This window comes from Paroedura picta, chromosome 5 (assembly GCF_049243985.1).
Source record: "Paroedura picta isolate Pp20150507F chromosome 5, Ppicta_v3.0, whole genome shotgun sequence".
Lineage (NCBI taxonomy): Eukaryota > Metazoa > Chordata > Lepidosauria > Squamata > Gekkonidae > Paroedura > Paroedura picta.
In genome coordinates, this window is record NC_135373.1 from 107,748,043 (window position 1) to 107,770,107 (window position 22,065).

Here is a 22,065-nt window from a genome sequence, read left to right on the forward strand (position 1 = left end):
TGCGCGGCAGCGAGGAAAGTGCGCCACAGGGCTGAAGCGGGTAGGCTGTGATCTCCGGCGGCTGGATCTTCGGGGGACGTTGGTTCCTGAGGCGCCCCACCCTTCATTCGGGGGCAGTTGGCGTGGAGTCGGGCGGCGACGACGGGCTAGCGCTTCAGACGGCGGAGGGAGTCGGCGCCAGCAGGGAGGGGCCGGCAACCCCCCCCCCTCGTTCGCGGCGCGGGGTGAAGAGGCTTCGGGCGGCGGCGGAAGCCTGCGGCGGCGGACGATGGCTGGGCGGCGTTCTCGCGCCCGGCGTAGTGAGCCGGGAGAAGCCTCCGGAACACAGCGGGAGGCGGCGGAGGGGCCCCGGGGGACGGGTCGGAGCAGGGCCAGCGCCCTCAGGGCACGGGAGGCCTGGGCCGCGGCCGTCCCTCGTAGGCGGGGGAGCACCAAGGACGGGCCGAGTGGAGCCGGGCGGGCCCGGAGCCGCAAGTCGCCGGCTGAGCTTGGCCGGGCCGGACGGTCCAGGTCGCCAGTCCGGGGAGGGGGTGGCAGGGCTGGGTCCCCTCACAGGGGCAGCACCACCTGCAGGAGTCGGAGGCAGGCAGGCATGGGGCCTGCGCAGGGCTCGGCGGCACTGGGGGCTCTGCCTGCGGCCAGCCCGGGGGGGGGCAGAGGCAGGGCGAGGTCTCGACGGCCTCCTGCTGAGGGAGCTGGGAGGCCAGTTTTGCCCCGCAAGCGTGCGGCCAAGGCTGCCAGGGGGCGCAGCGAGGATGCCTCTGCACCCACCGGCAGGGCCGGAAAATCCAGGAGGGTGGCTGGGCCTGCTGCCACTGGCGGGCCCGGTGGGCGGAGGTCGTCTGCCCGCGTGCGGCGGGCGGCGCCCCTCCCGCCGGAAGATGCCGCCTATTGGAGGGGGTATTCGGCTGCCCTGGGTCACATGGCTGGCAGCAGCCATAGTGGATCATCAGGGGTCAGCCAGGAGTCCCGCAGATCTGGCTCTCGGGAATTGACGGTTTCCAGTTCCTCCCCAGGTGGCAGGCAGGACACGGCCGCCCGGCACTCGAGGGATCGGTTGCGGAAGAAGGAGCGGAAGTCCAGGCGCAAACCCAGCCCATCATCCGGTGAGAGCTCTTCCTGGGAAGGCGAGGAAGATTTGCGGGAAGGCTGGTACTGGTTGGAAGGTGCCTATGTGCCCGGCCTACCGCGCTGGTTGCTGAAGAGGAGGGAAGATGCCCTTAGGCTCCTGGATGATGATGGGTTGGCAGAGGAGGATCGGTGGCCGCCGGTGTGGTACACAGCCACAGATGCGCCTCCAGGCATTCATTTGCCACCTAAAATACGGGAAAGGGCCCTTGAAGGGTTCTTTGTGGACGTGTTCGCCATGCTGCGGGGACAGGGTAAGGGTGGTGACACGGGGAAGCGGAAGGAGCCGCGTAAGCGGTCGAAGCCCGCCGACAGGACCTTTGATAATTGGTTGCGGGGGCTCTCTGAATATATGGCCCTGGTGACTGCCGCCTACCCGGAAAGAGGGTGGCATACTTGGAAGTACCTGTCCCATGTGTTGGAGGCTAGGGACTTAGCGGGGGATGAGGCGGCCCTCGAATATGACAGGGAGTTTCGGGAATTGGCTTCGCATAACCCCTTGGCCCGCTGGGACCTGAAGCACCACGATACGTGGTTAGTGCAGGTGGGCCCCAGTGTGCGGCAGCAGAAGGAGACTGTGAGGAGTCCAGCGCCCAGTCGTAAATTGGCGGGATTCGTGTGCTGGGACTTTAATAGGTCCGGGTGCAAGCGGCGGAGGTGCCGCTTTGAACACAAATGTGAGGGGTGCGGGGGGGGCCATGCATTGCCTGCGTGCACGCAGGCCGGGGGGCAGCCCTTTCGAGGGACCCGGCCCATCGGTAAGAAGAACGGTGGGCCGGGTGCTGCAGGGTCCTCTTCTGCAGGAAAGGCGCAGTGAGGTGCTGCGAGATCTTCGTGGTTTGGCTCCCACCCCAGTTAAGTTGGGCCCCTTAATTGATTGGCTTAGGCGATACCCTAAAAAAGGGGAGGCACTGTATTTGGCAAAGGGTTTCACGGAGGGTTTCCGGATCCCCTTTACGGGGGAACGGGTGGCGACCTCCTGTGTGAACCTGAAATCTGCGAGGGAATTCCCGGAGATTGTGGCGGAAAAGCTGCAGAAGGAGTGCAGGGCGGGACGGATGGCGGGACCGTTTTGCAGCCCCCCGCTGGAAGACCTTCGGGTGTCCCCACTGGGGGTGGTCCCAAAGAAGGCGGCGGGACAATTCCGTCTGATTCACCATTTGTCCCATCCGCTTGGTGGATCGGTCAACGAGGGAATTCCCCCGGCCTTGTGTTCAGTCCGGTATGCTTCTTTTGACGAGGCTGTGAGCATGGTGCGCACCTGTGGGAGGGGCGCATTGCTGGCCAAGAGTGATATACAATCGGCGTTTCGGTTGCTGCCCATCCATCCTGAGGATTTCGGCCTGCTGGGAATCAAGTTTGGAGACCGATGGTACGTGGATAAGACCATGCCAATGGGGTGTTCCATTGCGTGTGCGGCTTTCGAGGCCTTTAGTACTTTCCTGGAATGGGCGACTAGGGTGAAAGGGGGGTTTCGGGAAGTCACGCATTACCTTGATGACTTTCTGTTTGCGGGCCCCGGGGGGACGGACCAATGCGCTGAACGGTTGGGGGTCTTTCAGGATTTGGCAACCGAGCTGGGTGTCCCCTTGGCTCAGGACAAGACGGAAGGGCCGGCCACCAGGCTCACTTACCTGGGCATTGAGCTGGATACGGTGGCGGGTACCTCCAGATTGCCAAGGGACAAGTTGGAGTCCCTCCGTGGCCTTCTAAGGGCCTTACTGGTAAAGAGGAAGTGCACCCTGCGGGATATGCAAGTTCTATTGGGCCACTTGAACTTTGCATGCAAGGTGGTTTCCCCTGGGAGGGCATTTTGTGCGCGGTTGGCGCACGCCACGCGGGGTCTGACGCGGCCATATCACCACCTGCGGATTTCCCAGGGCATCCGGGATGACCTTTTGGTGTGGGAAGAATTCTTGGAGCGCTTTAATGGCGTGACCATATGGCAGGAGGCTCTGGTTTTGAAAGGGGAACTCCAGGTACACTCCGATGCGGCAGGTGGAGCAGGTTTTGGGGTCCTTTACAGAGATCGCTGGTGCGCACAAGCATGGCCGCGGTGGTGGTCGGCCGATTTGAGGAGGGACCTCACATTTTTGGAATTTTTTCCAATCCTGGCGGCCATCGTTATTTGGCGGGAGGAGTTTCGGGACAGAAGGATTCTGTTCTGGTGTGACAACCAAGCAGTGGTCCGCATTTTGAATAAGCAGACTGCTAAGTCAGCGCGGGTCATGCGTTTGGTAAGGCGCATGGTGTTGGTTTGCCTGGAAGATAATATCACATTCCGGTCACGGCATGTGGCAGGGGTGCAGAATGTTCTGGCTGACAGTTTATCTCGCCTACAGGTCGACAAATTTCGCTTGCTCGCTCCTCACGCCCGCCTGGAACCGGACGTCTTCCCGGAGAGCCTCTGGGCCCTTGGAGCCGTGTGATATGGGACGGCGTGCTTGGGTCCGTTGCTCCATCGACAAGGCGGAGCTATGAAGGGGCAGCACGGGATTTCTTGACCTTTGCGCGAGACATGGGTTGGAGTGGACGGTGGCCCATGTGCGAGCAAGCTGTTTTGCGCTACCTGGCTCACCTTAAAGAGCACGGACTGTCGCATAAAACGCTCCGAGTCACAATGGCTGGGTTGGCCTTTTTTAGCAAGGCCTTAGGGGCGTGGGATCCCAGTTCGTCCTTTCTCGCCAGGAGGGCGGTGCAGGGCTGGGGGAGAATGGCTGGGAAGACCCAGGATGCCCGGCGCCCCATCACCCTAGATGTGCTGTCACAGTTGACACGGGGGCTGGGGAGGGTGTGTTCCTCTAAGTACGAGGAGGTCTTGTTCAGGGCGGCCTTTTCCGTAGCCTACCATGGGGCACTTCGGTGCGGGGAGCTGGTGGCACCTTCGAGATTCGGCGGGTCACCCCCTGCCCTCCGAGTCGGGGACGTGCAATTCACGGACCAGGGAGTCAGGCTCTGGGTCCGGCAATCGAAGACGGATCAGAAGGGAAAGGGGGCTTCGGTCCTCCTGCGTGGATCGGGGGACTGGTTGACATGCCCGGTGCGGACTTTACGCCGATATCTGGCGATCCGATCCAGGGTGCCCGGTTGCCTGTTTGTCCATGTGGATGGGTCAAACCTGTCCCGATTTCAATTTGCGGCAGTAATGAAAATCTGCCTGCGGGAGGTGGGTTTGAACCCGGACGGGTTCGGGACACATTCATTTTGTATCGGGGCAGCCACCCAAGCATTCCGGGACGGAGTGGATGCACGTCAAATCATGGACTTGGGGAGGTGGCGCTCCAAGGCATATAAAGTTTACGTCCGGGCAGGTCTGCAAGTTTGACGTGTTGCTTGTTACAGGATTGGGAAGTGCTTCACCTTACGCACTGGTGATTGGACACAGCATCGTTTTTTGGGCGAGCCGTCACGCGGAGGCCTCCGGATGGGAAGAGCGGCTGCATCTGGAAGGTGGCATGCCGTTGAGGTGGTCTGGTCATAGAGGCATGAAGTGGCCGGCGTTGCTGGATGTTGTTGCCCAGGAGGTTTTCGAGAATGGTTCCCCATTGGTGCTGGTCCTTCAGCTGGGTGAAAATGACTTGCCTGCAGTGTCGGGGCTCCAACTCCGGCAGATGGTTTTTGCTGACCTCAGGGTGCTCCGGCAGAGGCTTCCACGGACGTATGTGATGTGGTCGGAGCTGCTGGACAGGAAAACTTGGAAGTCGGCTGCCCGGCCGGAAAAGGTGCACCTGGCCAAGGAAAAGGTTAACCGGGCAGTTCGAAAGTTAATGGCAGAGTTGGGGGGTGCAGTTATTAGGCACCCCGGGATTACATTTCGTTCAGCTTCAGTTTTTCGAAGAGATGGTGTCCACCTATCAGCAAGGGGGACGGAGTTATGGTTGAAGGGTTTGGGCACCGCCATTCAGTTGTGGTGCAAGGGTAATTTGGGGTTGGCGGGAACGAGAACCGAAGGCTCTCGTCCAGTGGCGGAATAGGGGGCACGAGGTGGAGTATAGGGAGCAGGGACCAGTTTGCGCACTGGGACCTGAGGAAAGGGGGTCTCCTTAAGAGATCGGCTGACACCGAGCGCGGCCTTACCCGGCTGGGAAGGTCTGGGGATCGGAGCCAGGAGGCAAGGATGGATTGCATGTGGTGGACGCCCAGCAACCATAACTTGCCTTCTCCCAAGGAAGGGCTATGAGGGGCAAGGGATCCTTTCCGCCCGGCTGGGAGGAAAGGGGACCCAGGATACCCCTTGAGCCCAAGTTAGCAGTCGGACGACTGCGCGGGGATTTACTTTACACCTCGTGCCAGGCCAACCCCTGGTTTTGTTATTAAAGCTGTGGCCTTATTTATTGCCAAACCCTGGTTCGTGTCTTTATTGGCCTTGTACATCATGCCAGTCAAAAGGCATTCCTATCAGAGGGACAGAACTTTCTTGACTCCCCTTGTAGCTGCAGCCCACTGAGCTCCCCTGTAGAACTGGGAACCCCCAAGAAAAAGCATAAAGGGGAACTGGGAGTCTGCAGTGGGAAAACAGAATCACAGAATCACAGAATCATAGAGTTGGAAGGGGCCATACAGGCCATCTAGTCCAACCCCCTGCTCTATGCAGGATCAGCCCTAAGCATCCTAAAACAAATTGCCCTCCTGTGTCTGTTCCTAGCAAGCTGCCCTTGGACCCAAACCACAGATAATAATGGCTAAGTGCTATCAGGAGCCCTCTTCCAATGGGAAAGAAGGGTGTGAAATAAGGATAGTCAAGTTTGGGTAGGATTGTTTATTTTTTCCTTCTCAATTTTGGTACATATTGCAATACATTCAACTGATAATGAGGCAATGGAGTGAACTATGAGCCTTTGTTACCACTGAAATTGGTCATGAGGTATTCGTATTCATTCGTTTTAACCAAGCAATGGGGACAATCAGCATTACTCATCATCCCCAACACTGATAACAGCCTAATGATGGCGGCCTTTTATTCCCAAATCTGAGCCAACCTTGATACACCTTCATTCTCTGAAAGCCTTCAGAAGGATTCTACTTCATTTTTTACTCCAGAATCATTGGACATGAGTTAAAAGTCCTCCACCCTATGAAATCCATTTGCTGAGGGTGGAAAATCTTCTTAAAATCTTTGAACACCACCTGTATTAGGAGTGTCACCACCTCTGAATGTCATAGCCCCTTGAGGCGCTGTGGGAAGGAAGAAGAAGAAGAAGAAGAAGAAGAAGAAGAAGAAGAAGAAGAAGAAGAAGAAGAAGAAGAAGAAGAAGAAGAGTTGGTTCTTATATGCCACTTTTCCCTACCCGAAGGAGGCTCAAAGCGGCTTACAGTTGCCTTCCCATTCCTCTCCCCACAACAGACACCCTGTGGGTGGGTGAGGCTGAGAGAGCCCTGATATCACTGCCCGGTCAGGAGGGGAGTGAACTCAAATGTTGATTAAGGGTGCCAGTCCTCAGGTAGGACCTGGGGATCTCCTGGAATTACAGATCATCCTCAGACTAAAGAGACAGGTTCCCCTGGAGAAAATGGCTGCTTTGGAGGGTGGACTTCATAGCATTATACTCCAAATGATGTTCCTTCCTGCCCCAAATCCCATACACTCACCAAAGCTTCAACCTAGAGCTGGCAATCCTAACTATTATAGGTAGGTACCTAGTCCTAGGGGTATCTAGGATGGCTCACTGTTTTCATGCATGATATCTAGCTTAGTTCAGTCTTTTCAAAAGGGTTTTCTCACATTGACAAGAGCGGGGGAGCCCAGTGCTGAGCTTCATACTCCATTCAGTATTGCTTAGCTACAGAATAATTGACTTGCAGAAAGCTGCTAGGCCAGTAGCAGCCCAAAAGGCATATCAGTGATATGGACACTCATTATATATTATACATTTTCTTTTTCTTTTCCCTTTTTTTTTGCGGGGGGGGGGGCAAACTGAAGCATCTATCACAAAAGCAATTGGTGTTGCTGTCACAGCCACTGCAAAGGACTATGGCTGAATATAATATTGCAAGAGAATAAAAGTCTATCTTTACAGTGCTGTAGGCTGAAGTCCCTTTCCAGTTCCTCTAAGACAGACATCTTCTATTATAGTTAGTGACATGGCTGCTCTGGGCCATGTCTTTCCTGCTCATTAGCCTTTTTACTTGCTGTCTGGTCATGCAGAGAAGCAATTCCGCACCGCACTAGCAAGCTTTGCATTACACGCCGGAAGAAAGAATGCAACCCACACAGAGGAAGGCATACTCAGCTGCATGAATAATCCGCTTTAAATCCTAATTTCTAAACTTCCCAACCATCCTGTAAGGGACAGGAATATAAAATTTGAGCACATGATGGCAATTCCCCTCTGGTCTCCAAGGTTGAATGCATTGAATGTCAGTCTTAAGTTATTCCTCAAAACTGAGCCCAGCTTGGTGTAGTGGTTAGGAACGTGGACTTCTGATCTGGCGAGCCAGGTTTGATTCCCCGCTCCCCCACATGCAGCCAGCTGGGTGACCTTGGGCTCACCACAGCACTGATAAAGCTGTTCTGACCAAGCAGTAATATCAGGGCTCTCTCAGCCGCACCCACCTCATAGGGTGTCTGTTATGGAGAGAGGAAAGGGAAGGCTGCTTTGAGACTCCTTCTGGTAGAGAAAAGCAGCATATAAGAACTCTTCTTCTTCTTCTAATTGAAAGGGCTGAATATCCTTTAATAAAAGATCTGACAACTTCTAGACCCAAAGGCACATTTTGGGTAACAATGTCAACAAAGGAGTCCAGGAATATGATCAAGACATACTAATGTCGTATAAATATGGAGACAACACCCCTAGGACTATCCTTCAAATATATCTATAGGAGGGGATATTTGTTCATGTTGACTGAGTGTCATTCATATGGAAGACACAATCAACTCTGTTCTGAGACTGCCTACATTGAGTTCGTGGCTCTGCCACGCCACTGTTCTTGGTACTTGGTCCACTTTGGCTCGAGCCATTTCAGAAACAAAAGGCAGAGAGCCAGCAAAGGAAGGAGGACCACACCTGATTCATTCATGCTAACTGGAGTTGAATAGGCTGTCCATTTGCTTGCCCAGTGTCTGGAATTCAGATGATTACCCAGAAGTCTCCAGTAATAAATCAGTGTGGCTTTGGCCACTAGTAGATGATGTCAGTGTTGGCATATTTATTACCTAGCCACAGGATCCATAACCATATCAGGACCAATCTCTGTTCTCCTCACCCCAAACAGCCTTGACTTGTATGGTTTGAACTGCCCACCCAACTCCAACTTTGGCTGAGCCTAAGCCTGTTTCCAAAAGCATTCCCTTCCAACCTGGACCCCTTCCAAATTTATTGGCCGCTGTCCCAGGAATCTGGATTGTTTATCCTCCTTGACCAGTGAAGAGGGATACTTAACCACCACCAATCCCCCCTTCCCTCTTTCCAGTCTTGGAAAGAAAAAAAAATTCCTTCTTGTCCAATAACTGGGGACTGAACACGCCACCAAAATGTCTTTTGATTCATCTGAACCCATCCATATTGGTGTAGCAGCAGAGTTCCCATATGGCAAAATGACATACAAGCTGTGCTCCCTTTTTGGTTTACTTTGTGTGCCTCAGTTCTGAACCGAACAGACTTGCAGATGGGTAGTTATAATCTCTCTTTGCATTTTCATCTTTCTATTCTTCCTTTCTGTTGGTTTAGGTTTTAGGGATTAGAGGTAAATTGCTTTTTAGGAACATCTAGCATTTGGTACTTGATATTATTTGTTCCAGACTTGTTAATTTCTAGATGCTTGTGGAGAAAAGTCTTCCATCGAATAATTCTTTTCTATATTTCATTAATTGTGACTACTCTCTGTCCCAGATTGTTATTGTTGTTAGGTGCGAAGTCGTGTCTGACCCATCGCGACCCCATGGACAATGATCCTCCAGGCCTTCCTGTCCTCTACCATTCCCTGGAGTCCATTTAAGTTTGCGCTGACTGCTTCAGGTAGACAGCTGTTTTTAATACTCTGATTTTTACTACCCAAAAGAATCCCAATGCAGCTTAGAATCATGGAGCTGAAAGGGGCCCAACAGGCCATCTGATCCAACCTCCTGCTCAGTGTAGGATCAGCTTAAAACATCCAGGATAAGTATCTGTCCAGCCACTGCTTGAAGACTGTCAGTGAGGGGGAGCTTACTACCTCCTTAGATTCCATTGCTGAACTACCTGGACTGTGAACATTTTTTTCCTGATATCCAGCCGGTATGAGGGGAGAAAGCCGGCAAGGGTCAGGCAGGTGGAGATGAGTATTCTGTGTATGCATGGAGTGTCTGGGAGTGGAACGCCTACAGTCACTTTCACAGAAGAGGTGTGCTTTGAATGAGAGAAGTCCGAGCTCACTCTTTTATCCACCAAACTCCATCAGGATCGAACACCAAGGTAAGCATCAGCAGCCTCCTCTTGTCTTTTTAGGTACAATATCCTTTATTTTTCTTCTTCCTTTCAATTAACTGACAAAGTGCATACGTATACACATAAAAGTTTATATCTTGAAGAAAAAGATGCCACTGAATTCAAACTTGGTTCTGTTGCTTCAAACCAACATGGCTACACACCTGAATCTATCTCCTTTCAGTACTGATATTACATATTTGAATTGACAGACCTCCAATTTGTTCAACTGAAGTTGAGAGCAGCACATTCCAGGCTCTGGAATTCACTCCCTAGAAGACTTCAAGTTTATTAAACTTCAGGCCATGCTCCAGTGTCTGTGCTTCAACTCTGGCTCTTTCTAAAATGCTTTCTTGGAGATTTCTGGCTTGGCACTGAAGTTGTTTTGCTTGCTAATGCCAACAGCTGGCTGATACATGTGAGTGTACATGTTGTAATAAAGTAAACAGGATAAGAATTTGAGGATAGCTTTTTAAATAAAACAATGGAGTGCTACAGTAAATTTTTTTGTGTGGTAATATACAAAGACCCATAAGCTGTTTCATTTTTTAAATAAAGGGTTGTTTTGACAAATCTTTTTCCCCCTTTATCGGCTGCACTTATGTACGTGATAGGAGGTAAGGTATAAAATATGGATGCAGGCATCACTGCATTACAATCAAAATGAGTATAGATATAGATATAGCAACTTCAGAGAAGGATTTGGAGACAGTAAGAGAAACCTGAATTGTCCATCGAATGACTAAACCGAGGCTATCATGCTTTGATCACATCATGATAAAACAAGACTTCCTAGAAAAGACAAACGTGCTAGGAAAACTGAAGGTAGTACAAAAACAGGAAGACCCAACATGATATGGATCCTTCAGTTTGGAAGAACAAAGCTAGGCTGTCAATGACTAGACAGTTTGGAGGTCAGGACTACAAGGACATTTTGGAGGTCATTAATCCACAAGGCGGCCATAAGTCAGAAACTGTTAGATGGCACATGAAACACACCTGCAAGAGCAACCTGTTCATGAGCCTCAAGCAGTAAAATCAGGGCACCATTTTGTGGCCATAAATTTTGGATGCTGGCACGTTAAAACTAACACATACAGAAATTTCATTCCCCCTCACTAGAATTCTTGTCCACCCAGACATTTTCTGCACCAGCGGTCTGCTCCATTTTCGTACTGAATTCCCATTTGATTATTTTTTAATTCTGCTTTTAAGCATGGTTTCCAAGCAGATATCCTCCCCTTTTTTCTTCCCCTTTTCTGCATTGCTTCCCCACCTTTCAGGTTTCAGGGCACATTCTGTTCATCCCCCCCCCCCCCCAGTTTTTACAAGAGTGGTTTTGCCACAATTTTTATACTTCTTTCAGCCCGAAGTCAAACTTTTACAAAGCAGAAATGATCCCATTGTTTTTTCCGTCCTACCCTGCATCTGTTCTGCCCCTTGCCAGAGGTATGCACCTTGGTGGGTGGCCACCCACTCCAGCACTGCCTAGCATTGATGGTAGACTGCCCTGTTTCATCCTCCTCCCACCCTCTATGTACCAGTGCTGGTGCACTACAATGGCATAACTGGCTGTTGAGTTAGCTTTGACAAATTTACACTGCATAAGACACATTATGACTTTAGGAAATTCACTGCAATTGCAAAGGAGAAGAAAAGATCATGATACTGAATTGAGAGAATAGCAGTCACCAAGAGTCAATGGTGGATGACTGCTACCGTCTTTAAACTGATGGCATCTGAACTGGTGGTGATATAAAGGAAGTGAAGTCTTGGGGACAGTCTGATAAAGACGTCATTCAGATTAGAAAACAAAATGACCAATAACTATAATCTCCCCCCCCCCCCTGCAAGCTATAGTGCATCCCATTTGGACATACTTTGTTCAGTTTTGATCACTGAACCTCCAAAAGGGTATTGCAGAGCTGGAAAAAGTGCAGAAAACTAGATTAAGGAGTTGAATTCCTATTCCCGTGGGAAGGGCTAAAAGAGCTGGGGACTTTTCAATTTAGAGAAAAGATCACCAAGGGAGCATGACTGAGGTTCATAAAATTATGCATAGAATTGATAAAGTAGATAAAGAGTCATTTCTCCACCTCTCTTGTAAATCCAGGCTGCCAACTCCAGGAAGCAAAATTCCTGGAGACATGGAGATGGGGCCAGGGGAGGGCAGGTGTAGGGGTAGGGGTAGGAGAGACCACAGATTTGGGCTCTGGATCCTGTTTGTTGGTCCTCCAGAGCAACTGGTTGGCCATTGTGTGAAACAGATGGCCCAACAGGTATGATCCAGCAGACCATTTCTTACATTGTATGCTCTTTATGCATTGCTTGTGTGCTTCCGATGATCATCTGGTCAGAACCTATTGGAAATCAGCTGCTGGACTAATGGCTGCAACGTATCAGAGCTCTTGTTATGTTTTTGGGGCAGTTTTTAATTTTGTGGAGGGAATGTGCCAGCTTGAACAACGCCGGCATTGGCACTAATTTTTCAAAGCAACAACTGTTTAGAACGTATACATTCAGACATTACGCGTTGCAGTTAAACTGAGACTTGCTCTTAACTCACTTCATGCTTATCTGTTTAGGATCTTGGTTTGAAGGAAGCTAGCAAATGGCAATTCCCCCAGGCACCTGTGTTCATGTATTTTTCAAGGCTTCTTAACCTGGAAGCCTTAATAGCATTTTGTACATGAGAGAGAAAACAGCGAAAAGAGCAGAGAGTACATTTGGGCAAAACAGACACTGTGCCTGCTCCCCCAAACCTTAATTTGCTACAGCTTGAGGTGGCATTTGAATGAGGTTAAAGCAGAGATGAAAGTTAGCCACTATAGGCTGATCTAGAGTGCTGGTAACAAATGGCCAGTGGTAGTATACAGAAGCAATGTGAGATATGCCAAAAGTATGTCCAGTCAATGGGGCTTATGCTCAGGAAAGAATTCTTAGGGCTGTAACCTCTGTCTTATGCTTTGAGCCCAGAGAGAGAGAGAGAGAGAGAGAGAGAGAGAGAGAGAGAGAGAGAGAGAGAGAGCACCAGTAAGAAATTATGAAGATGTAAACATTTAGTGAGTGGAGAAGAGCCTGTATGGTATAACCCTGTACTGTTAGATCTCAAAGCTAGCCATGATTGGTACTTGGATAGGGGACCACCAAGGAAGATTCTGCAGAGGAAGGCAATGGCAAGCCACATCTGCTTTTCACTTGTTCTAAATGCCCTTGTTGGGGATGTTGTAAACCTGTTGCAACCTGATGGTATATATGTAATTGATTATGAATCAGGTCAGCTTTAAGTGGGTGAACTATTTAGTACTGCAATCCAAAGTTCTCTGGTACAGCAGAAGGCAAGTTCTTTTCCTGATCCTGTCATCTACCTCCCGCTCCCCTGTTTACTGTAACAAGGAAAAATTAAACCAATAGGAAAAGCCATGGTCATTTCTGTGATCCTCAAACCTGGGGATCACATTGCTACATAATATGTAGTCTTTTTAGCACTCTGTACACACTTCATATGTGTATTCAGAGAGGAGCAGGATTACCGTCTATCCTGTATGTGTGTTGTGCCATCATATCCAACTTATGGTGACCCTGTGAATTATTATTAACCCCCCCCCCCCAAAAAAAAAACGTTCTATTGTTATTGTTGTGTATGTAGACCTGCTGAGGACCTGAGTTTGAAGTCCAGGGCAGGATCATAATCCCGCAATTGCGACTGGCCAACCCATAGCTGGATCCTAACTGCTGGATCCAATGAGTTCATAGTGAAACTGACCAATAGTGCACGCTGGCAGGAATCTCCTATTGTTCTCACTTGAATATATGCTGCCATTTTCAGAGGGTTTCTCAGTTCAGTTTTGGTTCTATGTACCTTACAGCTGGGGTCAATAAAGAGCAGAAATGAACTCACAGTGTCCATGACTCTCTGGCCCGCAGATTTAATAGTTAATGGCCTTGCTTATGTCTAGCAAACTGAGGGTCGTGGCTTCCTTTATCTATCCACTTTGCGCTGGGGCTTCCTCTTTTCCTGCTGCCTTCAATGTCTCCTAGCACTATTGTCTTTTCCAGTGACTCTTGTCTTCTCATAATGTGACCAAAGTATGATAGTTTGGTCATTTTAGCTTCTAAGGAGAATCCAAGCTTGATTTGATCAAGGGCACACTTCTTTGTCTTAGTCATTCTTTCGCCTACGTGTGTGTGTGGTTCATAATATCTGTAAAACCTTCCTCCAATACCACATCCCAAAGGAATCACATTCCTTGACGTCAGCTTTCTGCCCCGCCCAACTTTCACATCCATACATAGCAAAGGGGAACACTACAGCATGAATTAGCTTGATCACTAGCAATAGATCCTTACACTGAAGGATTTTTTTAAAGCTCCTTCATAGCTGTCCTTCCTCGTCTTAATCTCCTTCTGATCTTTTGGTTCAAGTGTCCCTTTGGGCTAATGATGGGGCCAAGGAATAGAAAACTTTGAACAATTATTTCATAATCAGCCTTAGTCTATCTCCTCAATAAATATTCAAAATGGCACTGTCACAGACTGTCCACGTGTAGGGCCTTCTGGGTTCTCAACTGCAGTGAGAAAGCTCCTTCTCTAAGTGTGTTTCCTGTGCACTCACCATCTGACATGCATACCATGTGTGTAAATGTGTACAGCAGTACTGTTTCCGACAAAAGCTCAAGTGATAACAAGCCAGCAAATTAATATTTCTTTGTTTTTCCATCCTTTTCCTCTCATACAGAACCACAGCAAAAGGAGCCAATTAACCCAACTTCTGGCCTACATGGTTTGCCGATTCTGCACAAGAAGCACTCATACCTCTATTTGTGCTTTAAAAAAAAACAAAACAGATGGGAATGACATTGCGGTCAATGTTTCTCCAGGGCTGGTTCAGGAATAATGAATTATTAATCCACATGACAGTTCACTTGATAGAAAGCAGAGGAAGACTGAGGAGAGACTTGTGTGTTTTAGAAATCTCCTGTTTGGGCAGGTTTACATTTGGTTGTGGCTTTTATGAAGCTCATTTAAAATTCATGACAACCTTATCTGACAATCCTTTGCATTTTATCTGCCTTGAGGATTTGCAAAGTGCTTGTGAAAATACTTAAAAAAAAACAAAAAAGTGCTGGATGCGAGTATTCTGAGCTAGAAATATGTATTTCTATTTTGAGGTTGTTAAAGGGGGGAAATCAGGTGTACAGAACAATACCAGTCCCTTTTTGGTAAGCATTCCGTTTCCATAGATAGCAGGAAATGGATACTTGTGCATAAGTTTACAACAGCAGACAAGAGTGGGGGATGCAACATGTGATTCTGCCTAAGCTTCCTGAACCTCAGCCTCAACATGCAGCCTTGATTGCATAAACCAGGGGTAGTCAACCTGTGGTTCTCCAGATGTTCATGGACTACAATTCCCATGAGCCCCTGCCAGCAAATGCCTGTTCTTCAGATGCTGGGTTTCAAGAACACCAGTCTGCAATCTAAGGAACTGAGATGGGATAGAAAGATGGCATATAAAGGCACAAAATAAAAACAAAACATATCTATCATAGAACAGGAAGAGGCTAGCAACATTTCACAACTGGACGTTTTCAGAGGCCTTTGTAGTCTCCAGTTCTTGCCTTTTCCCGAAAGGTTTGTGCCATCAGGAAGGGTGACAACAGGGTTGCCAGTTCTGGGTTGGGAAATTCCTAGAGGGGTGTGCGTGTGTGCGCGCGCAGGGGGTGGGGGATGGAGCTAGGGCGGGTGGGGTTTGGGGAGGGACTTCAGCAGGATATAATGCCATGGAGTCCACCCTCCAAAGCAGCCATTTCCTCCAGAGGAACTGATCTTGATCATCTGGAGATCAGTTGCAATTTCCAGGAGATCTCTAGGCCCCACCTGGAGGCTGGCAACCCTAGACCTACTGCTGAGATCAGTTTCAGCAAGAGACTTGCTTCAGTGGCAGAGCATAAGCCACGGGTTCAATTGCTGGCATCTCCAGTGAAAGGATCTCCCTCTCAAGCGAGTGTTTAGGAAAAACCAGCCCAAGACTTAGAAAGCCACTGCTATCCAAAGGGGAAAATACTGAGCTAGATGAAATTGCTCTGATTTAGAACAGGGATGCCAGCCTCCAAAGACCATCCGCACACTTTGAATAATGCACTCTCACTGTGCTTTCGCAGCTGCATTTTTCTGTGCGGAACAGGAAAATCTACTTCTAAAGTACATGGAAAGTGCATTGCCCAACATGTGGGACCTGGGGACCCCCCTAGAATTGCAGCTCATTTCCAGACCACAGAGATCAGTTCCTCTGGGAAAAAAATGAATACTTTTTTCTATGGACCCCTCTGAGGTTCCTGTCCTCCCCAGGCTCCATCCCCAAATTTCCAACAACTGCACAACCTGAATCATGCAACCCTAACCTCCCCCTATCACCTGCCTGGGCCAGGGCGGACCTGACAACCCTAAATTGGTATAAGGCAGCTTTGTATATTCAGTGAAGCCTGTGTGCGGAGAGCCACAGCTCCCTCCCCAGGACTGCCTTGACCATGCATTAGACTTCTGAAGGAGCTTGAGCTGTTGCTATTTACAGCTTAGATAATCACACTGCATAGAACTGCAACTGCTCCTTTGTCTAGGTGAGAACTACTAAACTGTTCTCAGATCTGTAATCCAGTATTGCTGAGTCATGGGACACCCCACCGACTTCCCGAACATTTCTCAGTTATTGTGCCACCTCACAGGCTGAACAGTTAATTACTGGCCCAGTTACTGTAAGTCCCCGCTGCTGGTTGCCCTGCCAATTATATCTGATCTTTTTTTGCAAACTCTATTCTTTAAAAAAATTTTTTTTACTACAACTGCCTGGGACCCTCTTCATCACAACTGATGCTGATATTGAATCTACCTTCCCTTTTCGGGGCCAGATGCATAGAGCAAAAAGGGCAGACGTGCATTCAAAGCATGAGCATTTCCATGGAATATTATAATTTTATAACTGATAAGACTTACAATGTACCTAAGGCTGCAGAATCTGTTCATAATAACAGAGATTGTTGTGTTTCACAGCGTTGGCACAAATAGCATTCTTATCTGTAGGGATGCACCAAGGTGATATAAAGAAGATTCATGACCACCATCGCAATCTTATCCACCCTGTTGTGTTATAAGCAGGCTAACTCCAGTGGTACAACGTGTGCTTACAGGGAGACAGTATTTGGTTGCCATTTCAAACTGGGAACCTAGAAGGAAAGGGGCTATACCTCATTGGTACAGCATATGCTTTTCATGCTGAAAATCCCAGGCACAGTCCCGGGCAGCTCTCTTCAATGGATGCTAGTTAGCAGAATGGGAAGTACTTTGGGAGGAATCCTGCCAGTTGGCATAGAGACCAATGGGTGGGTTGCAGAGTTGCCAATTTCTAGATGGGAGGCTGGAGATCACCTGGAATTAAACTGATCCCCAGACCGCATAACCCTCTTAGTTATTGTTATTTATTTAAAACATTTCTTCTACTCCTCCTGGAGAAAACAGCTGCTTTGGAAGATGGACTGCATGGCATTATACTCTACTAAGCCCCCCCCCCTTCCTAGACCCCACTCTCCTCAAATCCACAGGTATTTCTGTACCTGAAGTTGGCAACCCTAGTTAGTTGGGCTAGTGGCCTCACTTATCAGTAGCAGGCAGCACCATATATAAGTCAAAGAATACAATTTTGTACATCATCAACCCTCTTCATATTTGACCCATGTTCTCTCCAGACCAATAGAAACATTTTGACCACAGAGACTCTCTCTTGTCCTAATGCTGTGTTGGAATTTGAGGCCGCAATGTTAGCCTTTGTGCCAGCATCTGCCAAAGGAATCAGCCAACGAAGCAGCAGGCTGAGGCAGCCTGCTCGAGAACCCCTCTAAAATTTGAGTCCAATGGCACCTTTAAGTCCAGCAAAGATTTATTCAGCTTTCATGGGCAAGCACACTTCCTCAATTAAACATCAATTAACTGCTCAGGAGCTTAAAACTGGTGGCAGGTGACATGAAAGACCTCGGCCTGGGAGCCTGGAAAGCCCCTGCTAGTCTGATTAAGTAGAAGCAGTTTCATGATTGTGCTGTCTGGGGACTATGCTTCACATTTCTGCCCTCCTAGCACTTTCAAAGACCCTTCACAGAGACTGGGATCTTCACTGGCTTTACTTTATCATCTCTCTCTCTCTCTCTCACTCTCTCTCTCTCTCTCTCTCTCTCTTTCTCTGTTTTAGTGTTGATCAATATAAATGCCGAAGAGTCTTTGGCAGGCAAACTATTGTGACAATTAATGCGACTCTATGAATACAAAGTAAAACATGCATGAAGACAGCCACCCACTCAGCTAACCAGATAACAAGCGTAAAAATGATGCTTTGTTCAAGGTGAAATGGAACTCACAGGAAACAGAGCTAAACCAGCAGACAAAAAAGGAAAAACCCTTAAAAGCCACTTGGGTCTCAAATGCAAGCTGCTCTCATGGGGGGAGGGGGCGGGAAACAGCTTGGGCAAGATTCTCTGCACAGGAATGTCTATGCAGTCTCAGGCAAGCCTAACAGGGGAGGGAGGGAAGGGATTAATCCTTGTTGCAAAGAGCATTCCTAAAATATGGAACTCAAATTCCCTAATGCAGAAGGCCTCCCTCTGGAAAAACAGTACTGAAATTGCTTTACTGGTGGCAGAACGACTTTGCACCATTAAGATTACATCCTCGGGCGTAATGAGATGAGAGAAGAGCAGAATGACCTCACGGAACTCCATCTAAACCACAAGTGAATCATTAGATCTAAAACTGCCCATAATCTCTTTGCCTCCTCATTGTGGGATTACTTCCTCACACAAAAAGATAATGCCTTATTCAGGCTAGAGATATATATTTCAGCTGAACTTGCAACTTTTCCCTTCTTGTTTTTTGTTGCTGCTGTTGTTTGTAAAATTGGGAGCAAATTCCCCACTGACTCAAGACAGTGAGTCTTTTTGTTCCAATATTTGCCTCAGGTTATAATTGGGATAGACTGAAGTGTTCGCTTAATTTTATTCTTTAAACTTTAGACAAATTCACCGGTTTTCAACTGGTATTCTTTTGCTCGCAGTTCTGGAAGTCTCTCCTTAGCAAACTGGCATCAGCTTGCGACAAAAAAGCAAAAGCAGCTGCCATGAATCAATTCAGCTAGTACTAGTACCAATCCTAAATTTTGACTGTTGGCCAAACACTTAAGTAACCCAAATGCTGTCTTTTCATTTCAAATGTTTTCGACTTCTTTAGTTTTATTTCATTTGTTAATTTATCAAATAGAAAATGCATGGCAATCTGCAATATTATTTCCAGCGGCTTATACACAACCAATTGACGGTCGGACCCCATATCTGAACAGAACCTGCAAACTTTCTCAATGACCCTGGGGGGAAAAAGAGAAAGGTTTGATATCCTCCCAGCTAGCACTAATGGATTAGGCCTAGTGTAATCCCTTAGCATTAAGAATAATATCCACAAGCAGGAGGTATACGGTAACTGTCCCTCACATGAATGTTTTTCATATTCAGGGTCTGACGTATTTGTGATGAAGGGTTTCTATACAAATTCATGGTTTTCTCTGCTCCAGGGTTGCCAGGTCCCCTCTGACGACTGGCAGGGAATGAGGGGTAGGGTTGCCAGATCCAGGTTGGGAAACTCTAGGAGATTTGGGGATGGAGCCTGGGGAGGACAAGGACCTCAGTGAGGAACAGCACCATGCAGTCTACCTCCAAAGCATCCATTTTCTCCAGGGGACTGGACCACTTTAGGCTAGAGATGAGCTATAACTATAGAGTATCTGCTTTCTCTATTCCCCTTAATATGTGGCATGGCTGACTTGCTTTTATCTTCTGAATGCTTTGCTCTGCATGGATTGTTATGTGGGGCCATCTCTTCCTTTCTTGAGTAACAGATAGTGTTCCAGACTGTACCAGCTGATCTCTGAGTACTGGCATGTTGGATGGTCATAGAAGAGTTGGTCTACATTTGGGACAAGGCACCCCGGGCAACTGTGAGGACAGTGAGACCTCAGACCATTTTGCTTGGAACCAAGCATCAGTTCTCTGCCTAAGCAACTGTGGCACGGGTTTATGCCTATTGTCTCCTCTCAGGGCTGCACAGCCAGCACCTGACTCCCTGAGGAGCTGGCAGTGGTGCTCCAAGCTTGTCTGCCTAAGGACAACCCCTGTCTCCCCTCTGCTCCAGTTTTGCTTGCGCACACACCAGCTTCTTCATAGGTGGATGTTGCATATTTTCAGCACTTGGGCCAGAAAGGTTTTCTATCTCTGGTCTAGATCACCTTTAGGTCTCCTCTGGCTCGATCGTTTTAGGCAATAAAAATGGTTGTGGCAAGTCCATTGGATATTATTTTGTGTTACTGGCTTTGACAAAATTAGGTTAGAACTCTGGCTCTTTGTTTGCTTTGCCTGTCTGCTTCCTTCTTTTCACACCAGCCCTTTCGAGAGAAAATAAAACCTAGAAATATGAGAGCCAGGTTGGTGAAGCAGTTAAGAGCAGCGGCTTCTAATCCGGAGAACCGGAAGGCAGTGGGGCCATTCACACTGAAGAGAGTTACATGTCCGTACTTAAATATAAAAAGTGATGACATGCAGCTGGCTTATAAAGCTATAGTTGGACTTCTGAGAAGAAAAGTTCTGACTAAATATTATGTAAAGCTTGACAGCTTTCCCCAGTATGTCACGTTTTGATGTGGAACACATCTTCTGGCGTGCTCGGTGAAATGGAAGTTAAGTCTGTAAGTTCCGCCCACAGAGAGCACCAGAAGATCTTGAGTGGCAGCCACCACAGAGGCAGCCAATGGTGGTGGAGGTGGCTGAGGAAACGGGGCCAGCTGTGATGGCACCACCCACTGAGTCAGGGCTGTGGTGATGGTGGAGAAAGCCAGCCCAACCACAGAGGCAAAGGCCGTGGAGGCTGGCCCAGCTGCAAAACTGGAGCCCGTAATAGCCGACCTATCCATGGTAGTGGCGAACGACAGCCCAGCCACAGAGGCATAGCCTGTGGAGGTCAGCCTAGCCATGGAGCCAGAGCCCATGGAGGCTGACCCAGCCGTAGTGGTGAAGCCCATGAAGGCCATCCCAACTGTGGCACTGTGGGAGCCCCAAAAGAGCCCTGCAGCAGCCAGATCTGGGTCATCCAACTGAGGTGGCGGAGGACCGCTAAACACAGCAGCCCTCCTGCCACAAAAGGTAAGGAGTGGGGAGGAAGGAGTATCTGTGTGTGTGTGTGTGTGTTTGGGAGGGGAGATGAGGTTGGGGAAGTGATAGCTAAGGAGGGAATGTCAGGGGAGAGTGGGTGGGGAGGAATTTGTGTCTGTGTGTGTGCAAGAGAAAGAGGGAGGTGGAAGGGAACAGGAAGACATCATGGAAGTGAGAAGTAAGGGGGAGAGGCAGGTTTGTGCCAGTCCCCTCCTTCTTTATGTGGATGTGTTCCACATAAGGGGCGAGAATCCTTGTTGGAAGATTTTCTTTAACCATTTTGTCCAAGCTAACAAAATACAAAAAGGAAGTGAAAAGGAAGCAAAGGGCAATGTGGCAAGTCATACAGAGGCAAGAATGCCATCGATCAGTTATACCTTTAAGACCAAAGTGCCCCTGGACTCTAAATTTGTTCTGCTGCTTCAGACCAACACAGTTATCCACTTAAATCTATCTACCAGATATGTTAGCTACAAGTCCCTTTCTGAGTTCAATTCAAGGAGCTGGTTATGATTATCCTGGCATGGAACCCACACCTCTGAAGGTCTGTCTCCTCCCAGATATTTCCATGCACCAGCTACAGTCTTCAGGCTGCTACCTGCTGACTGTACATCCACTCAGGATGCATCCCGAAAGAGGTGAATGGAGCTTCCTTGCTAGCAATCTATAAAGGTATCCCCTGTGCAAGCACTGAGTCATGTCTGACCCTTGGGGTGACGCCCTCCAGCATTTTCATGGCAGACTCAATATGGGGTGGCCTTGCCAGTGCCTTCCCCAGTCATTACCGTTTACCCCCCAGCAAGCTGGGTACTCATTTTACCGACCTCGGAAGGATGGAAGACTGAGTCAACCTTGAGCCGGCTGCTGGGATTGAACTCCCAACCTCATGGACAGAGCTTCAGACAGCATTTCTGCTGCTTACCACTCTGCGCCACAAGAGGCAATCTCTAGGGGGCGTTATAAGGCTTGTTTGTTTGCCAAGGCTTTTAATAGGTAGGAACAATGGATATCTTGGCAGGAAGGTATTTCTGAGTTTTATTTTATACAGTTTTAAGCTGTATTTTTTAAAAAAATGTTTACCAATAATCTGCCTTGAGCCAAGAGAAAAGGCAGGGTGAAAATATTTTAATAAATAATACATAAAAACTAATAGAAAGAAATAGTACATCACAGCAAAGGAGAATAATTGTGAGAGACCATCAAGAATGAAGATCCAGGGAGAGCACAATGTTTGTTTTATTTAGTGACTCCAACACACTTGACTCCATGATAATGAAGAAGTAGACAGGTTCCTG

The 22,065-nt window shown here is 48.6% G+C and overlaps 1 protein-coding gene across 6 annotated transcripts in view; it reads right to left on the minus strand.

Moving 5' to 3' along the window:
* The window catches only part of TBXAS1 (thromboxane A synthase 1), a 272,497-nt gene that overhangs the window by 65,199 nt on the left and 185,233 nt on the right, over window positions 1-22,065 (minus strand). The gene's annotated exons all lie outside the window — the stretch shown is intronic.